The sequence below is a fragment of the Cryptotermes secundus genome, unplaced genomic scaffold (assembly GCF_002891405.2).
Source record: "Cryptotermes secundus unplaced genomic scaffold, Csec_1.0 scaffold3294, whole genome shotgun sequence".
Lineage (NCBI taxonomy): Eukaryota > Metazoa > Arthropoda > Insecta > Blattodea > Kalotermitidae > Cryptotermes > Cryptotermes secundus.
Genome location: NW_019745163.1, coordinates 14,640 through 21,620, shown reverse-complemented (window position 1 = coordinate 21,620; position 6,981 = coordinate 14,640). Strand labels below are relative to the sequence as shown.

General features: G+C 37.6%; 1 long non-coding RNA gene across 1 annotated transcript in view; it reads right to left on the bottom strand.

Annotated features, from left to right (window-relative positions):
* Window positions 1–4,830: 4,830 nt before the first annotated feature.
* The window catches only part of LOC111875098, a 14,946-nt gene continuing 12,795 nt past the window's right edge, over window positions 4,831–6,981 (bottom strand). The window contains exon 4 of the long non-coding RNA XR_002844673.2: window positions 4,831–5,404. This is a non-coding gene — a long non-coding RNA (uncharacterized LOC111875098). The remainder of the gene's footprint in view (window positions 5,405–6,981) is intronic.

Here is a 6,981-nt window from a genome sequence, read left to right as displayed (position 1 = left end):
TTTATGGATCCCGAAATTTCATTACCATGTTCACAAGAGCTCTCCACTGTTCCCTATCCTGAGCCAGATCAGTCTAATCCATACCATCCCATCCTGTCTCTCTAAGATCCATTTTAATATTGTCCACCCACTTACACCTTGGTCTTTCCAGTGGTCTCTTTCCGTCTGGCTTTCCCACCAATATCCTATACCCATTCCTTGTCTCCCCCATTCGTGCCCACCTCATCCCTCCTTGACCTGATCAATCTAATTATTCTTGGAGAAGAGTACAAGTTATGAAGCTCCTCAGGCATGTATACTTCTCAAAATTTTCGAATTTAAGCCATGTAATATGGGGCAGATTTTGAATAAGGGGTAATAACTCGCTTATCCCCTGGGAATTTGTGTGTCATTATTGTTTGACATGCAGCGTAGCCAAATAATAAAGTCTTATGAGCCATACCAACTGATGCTGTATAGTTAGCTTGCATCATTGGTCTTTTGCTCCAGTACTCATGCACTGACAACTGACACAACAGGCATGTGAATGGCAACTGCACAAAGCATTTTGAGGTCCTGTAACATGACAGGTTTTCCACTGCAAATATAGGCTTCTTTCCAAAGGACCCTCATGCTCCTCCTCGTTTGTCTGTTGCACTGTGTACAAGTTGGTTTTATCCAGCACGATTTTGAAAATTTCATTAGCAAAACTGATTCTGAAAATTTGTATTGGTGAGCAGTCCTCTGTAATGGAAGAAATACACTTGTCCCTGCCAAGTGAGAAAATGCAGGTCTCTGTTGCAATTTTGTCACTTCATCCTAATTCAGAATCAGAGCCTGGTTGTAAGATTTGAGGCTTTCACGGCGGTGACTATGAAGAAAGCAGTCTTCTGGGATTTGGCACCGTGTATATGTGGTGTTAACCGACGTTTCGGAGGAACGTATCGCCCCCATCTTCAGGGTTGAAGAAAAAGTATAAGTAAATCTGCAAGCGACAACACCGTGAGACACGGTAAAGCAGATACGTTCCTCCGAAACATCGGTTAACACCACATATACACGGTGCCAAATCCCAGAAGACTGCTTTCTTCAGAGCCTGGTTGTTTAGGTTTTGCTGCCAGTGTTCTTTTATGACTCGTGCCTGTCTCCAGCTTAGCAGAAATTTCGTCTTCACTGCTAATGCTACTGCTGCCACTAAAACAGAAGTGTTCTGAGAAATTTCATTACATTCCTCTGAATTTGAACCATTTCTAATTTCTGATATTGCCTGCCCTGAGGGACGTCTTGGCCACGAAGAATAACCTGCACTTGTAACATGCTGATTATTCCATCTTGCTCAGACCCCACTAAGAATTGCAATGAGCTTATGTTAGGTCTCTCAACTCTTAAATTCTATTCTCATAACCATAAAGAGGCTAGTGTTTGTGTCTTCACCTTGGACTCAGTATTTGAGGCAATGAAGATGGCTCCTTGCTTATGAAAGAATACTGAACACATGCAGATAGCACTGAAGTTAGTTCAGTGTTTGGTTCAAGATGGCAGAGCCTGATTTTATGAAGAAGTCATGAAACCTGCTGGTACACACCAAAACTAGGAGCTTGGAGCTACTGCCAAGTGAAAAGCTCGTGTCAGTAATGTAGGTAATCCTTTTTCTGTGACTTTTTAATAATTGTGTTAATAGTAGTACTGTCTCAGTCTCCGACTACAATGGACATTGTCGCAAACATGAGAAATCTTCATCTGCGCAGACCACTTCTGCCATCTGTTCGGATCACTTGTATTATCTGTACGATCTATACCAATCACACAACGGCACATGATATGACGTAAAATATTTGAATCATTCAAATGATTCAAAGCGAATTCAGGAATTTCATGAAATTGTATAACAGAGCAGCAAATTTGTTCGACAAACAGCTTATACATGTGATTATGGCTAGTGAGGCCGAAAAATGTAGTGTGGTATAATAATTTGAACATGAAGGATCATGGCTGCATACTAATGTTTTCTCTCATTCAAGGCATTACAAAGAAACAAAATAAAATGAGGTGTTGTCTCTTGGGATATGACACTATGTAGGGGGCTGAAAGTCGTGACATTTCAGAGGAACATATTGACTCCATCTTTAGGGTCAGAGAGTATGCCAAGCAAGCAAACAACAAGCACAGCCAACAAACAAATTAAACTTTGCAAATCACGAAACCTGACTGCCCAAGGACAGCCATCAGTCCCAAAGGCTCAGGTATGAGAAGTCCTGATCCGGTTTTGCTTATCCATATGCCCTCCCTTCTGTCACCTCTGGCAAAGTAAAAAAATGTTTGAATGTGAAATATATGAAGCCATCACTGTGGTCTGAATGCCACATTAGGCTATACTGACAGCCATTACACTTATGTTAATCATACTCCAAGCATTCCCTCTTTGATTTAACTCACTTTGTCAGAATCTTACATTGTTCTTAATGAAAGCCATTAACCATCAGAAATGGAAGTCAGGGTTAGAGACTGCCATCTAGCTAATCAGGAAGCATTAATTCCCAGGGCACGCGAAAGAGACTGGATAGTGCCGTAAATAACAGACTAGAGACAGGGTGATGAGACATAGAACGTTTATCAGTCATGAATAAATCACACTCAGACTGAGTATCAGTTCGCTGTTACTATATGTTTATTTAGATAATTGAGGAGCACTGTGCTGTATTAATTGTGTGACATCTTTAACTGATGTACATATTGCAAAACAGGTTATATTTAATTCAAACTGTATTAATTTATTGGGAATAGAAGCTAATAGCTGTGTAAGACTCCACTCGTGGTGACTGATGTAGTCCACAAATGTTAGATGATCCTTCAGACTGAAATTATGTATTACAGTATGTAGAGCCTGTGACAGTCTGAAATAATACCACATATCAAACATATATCTGTCTGGTTCATATCCAGTGTCACATGTGATTTAGTATAGTTTATGGAGAAAGCATAGTATACATAGTATAGTTTATATGCAGAATTTTTGTAAGACTTTGCATCTTGAAAGACAAGGGGTGGCATGGGACCAAAGGATGTTACCTCAATTTCAGCGTGGTGCACCCTTCCCTCTGTTTGTTTGGTCTCCTTCAATTCAACGATTAGTTTGAATAGAAAGCAAGGCATTCAAAATTAGAGCAGATTGTAGTCTGCATCCTGCTTCTAATACATGGAAATAATACCTTCTGATTTGGCTGACTTCTAATATTTCTGAAATTTATTTCAAAACAAGTACAGAGTGTTCATTCTATAAGAGGTAAACTCAACTTGGATTAAAATGAAGAAAGGGACCACTCAGAAGAGCAGATATGCTATTACTGTGGGCAACAAGCGTCTGCCTTAACATCAGAAATGTGAAGAAACATTTGGAGTGTAGGGACTTACATGTAACTTCTAATAAAGTCCATGTGAATAGAGGAGGAGTGCCAGAGAAGAAACATGGAGCTTATGGAATTATGACTAGAAGAAAGACTCTCTGACAAAGATGTATGTCACACAGAACATGCTGTTATCATTCGGCAGCCTAAACACAAGTATCATTCATTTTACCCTTCACCCNTTGTTAATGAACAGAGACTAAGTCCTGGTGCCTTATTTATTTGTCTTGTTTTTAAATATTACAAGTGCTTCAATGCAAATGTCTAACAATAAGTAACAACAAAATTAAAATTATTTCATAAACATTAATTCCTGAAAATAAACTATATACCGTATTTACGCATGTATAGGNGCTAGGCCGCACATTTTTTGCCAAAAATTCAAGAGGAAAACTGGGGTGCGGCTTATATTCGAAATATTCGAAATCACACTTCATTTTAAAAAAATTATATTCATAATTAGTAATACAGGATGTTCTACTCCTGAAATAATATTCCAAGAAAATTCTTTTTTCTATAATTTCTGTCTGAAAATTGTGCTGCGGCCTATACACGCACGCGGCCTATACATGCATAAATACGGTATATATTTATATATATGTTCATCAATACAGAATAAAGAAACCCACTATATTGGAAAGCTTGTATAAAACAACTATCTACAATACTGTCACAGTCTCACAAATCACAGTTCTGTAAAGAAATGTTATTGTACTCATTAATATTGCAACATCTATACAAAACTTGTTTTGTATTTAAGAATATATGCATGTATGTGTTAATTATTATAAAATGAAAAATTCAATTCCTTAAAGATCAAATTCACATAAATCTAATACTACTTTCTTGTTTTCTTTTCCTATGGAGGTGAATAGTAATGGTCACCATCTGAATCCACGACTACTATGTGGATGAGAGGGGCAAATTAACAGCTGCAGGTGACAGGCAAGAGCTAGTATGGGGAAGACATGCCAAGTTATGTAACAGTGTAATTTTTACCACCTCTTCTGTCTTCAGGTAATACAGTGACATATCCTTCACATATGGAATGTCATGTAATTTAACAACAGCTCTAACAATACCACAACTGAGAGAGAACAGTACAAGTTCTTGTGGCACATCTAAAGGAGGGCAGTTGAGAATGTTCCGTTCATTCTCTACTGACCGGTGGGGGTGATGTTAGAGAAAGACTGATTATAAATAATTTCAAACCAATATGGAAACAGTGTTTTCCTACTGAGGAAGGAAATAACAAATTCATACTTACCACTTACTTGCCACTTATATGAATATGACCACTTGACATTTTAATAAGATAGAAATATTGTATATGTGTAAAGTGCATTTTGGTGTCAGAATCACTGGGTTCTTGGACTTTGTCCATTGTCCTCTATTCTAGAAACCAGAAAACGAAACATTGTATTTTCTACTTTCTAGAATACCAGACAATGGACAAAGTCCAAAAACCCAGTGATTCTGAGTGTTGTACACCATCATCAGAGCCATTTAGAATCTACTTGTATTTTGGGGCTTCAGTAAATTTCAGTCTTCTAGAATGTGATGCCATGTTGTTTGGTAGACTGTTCTCTACTTTTGGACATATCTGGTGGCTACACTTTCAGATTAAGAGAACCTGGCAGCAGCAACTTCCTTTGAAATGCTGGAAACTATCTACCACATTACATGGCATCACCTCCCAGAAGACAGTAATTTCTGAAGTCTCCGCCTCATAGGCAACAGACAAAAAAAGTGAACTTCATGAATTGTTCCCTTCACAACAATATGCCTCTGTGAAATAAGATCAAAAATTCCACACTCTGACATGGCTGTTCATTCAAAAAGTCTTTGCCGCACACAGTCGCCGTGTAAGCTTCAAATCATATGACTTTCACACCTTACCTTCTGCGCTTAGTACCGTGGGCTTCCAGAGCATGTGGCTGGCCAAGAGGAATACCCAAAAGACCTCCAAATCCATCCACATCACCCAAACCATCAGGGGTCATAGAAAGCTCCATTGTTAGCTGAGAACATAAAAAGTAACACCTAAATTAAGAACAGGGAAAGTAGCGGAAGACAATTGTTTTTGCAGATGTTCTTGCTTTCATTCTTAATCATACTGTGTTAGAGCCATAGCTTACATGCATCAAATGACACAGTGGCTATGACTCATGAATTAAGGACATGAAAACAAAGGTAATGGCCCTAGCAACACAGGAAAAACAAAGAAACTCAATCATGTTAGCAGCTTCCTGGGCCACCTATTCAAACCACGTAATACACACACAAATAAGAAAATACAGCCACAAAAAAATTATGATTTTACATAAAGGTATGTGATATTTAAGTAGACAGTGTCAACAAAACTAAACCAGTATAATCAATGTCATGGAGGCATACTGTCACACTCCTTCAGCACTTTAACCAATTATTTCTGTGGCTGGCAATCATTAACAAAACTGCACTGGATAAATGTGACTATAATTTTACAACAGAGACACCAATTACTTCTGGAATTTAAATTAATTTATGTTTGCGTTAGTAACAACAACAACAAAAAATTAATAAAGGTTAGGAAGCTCAGCTAGATTACAACAGTTATTTTGGGGTTACTAACTGCACTCAAAACCTGAATTCAGGGACAGTTATAGGAGGTTACTCTGTTGTATAGATGTTCCAAAATATGTCCACAGAGTCCCCATCAACCCTTCACGGAACACTGAGGCTCCACAGCAAGCTGACGATACTGAACTTAAATACTATAACTCACTATTTGTCTGCTGTTTCTAACATCTTTTAAATTATTGTTTTGGTGACATCAGTACCTGTATTCTTGCACACTACTACAGCTTCCATTTAAGTACTTTAGTAGAGAAAGCATGTGGCAGTAACTGCAATAAGGCACTGTACCAATATCTGTATGTCTGAGTGTTCCAGATGGTGAAATCATGTGTCATCTTTCCATCATATAAGCCCTGCTGCCCATACAATAGGATGCAAGACTTTCAGCACTTTCAACGGGCCGGATAAAATGAGAAATTAATAACTCTAGGTATATGAGTTTTATTGAAAGCACAGAATTTCATAAACTAAATACAAAGTACGTGAGAATAAATTATCGTATATTAATGACTATTAATGACTACAGAAAGTAGCAGCAAATGTTCATATTTTCATCACAAATTATAATAAAACAATTAATGTGAATGATGGAACTCTTTTTGCATTCTTAAAATCTGATTAAATTGAGGTTCAAATTTTGAAACGCTAATCACAAGTAGCGACTTTAAATGCTCATCAGATAAATTTGCCCTGTATTTTGACTTGATGTACTTCATCTGGGAAAAAGTTTGTTCACCCAGATATGTCGTTCCAAAAATGGAGATAAATTTACAAGCAAATTTCTTTAAATTTTGAAATTGCTCAGAGTTCAGAAATTTATAACATTCGATCAAATTTCCTTCCTTGTATTTGTCTTTAATATGATAATTTTCCCGAAGTACAATAATTTCCATTTGAATTTGACTTGGGACATCTGCAGCATCACAGTCAAACGGATTTTGAAACAATCTAATTTCCTGAGCACTGGAATCCAAATCAG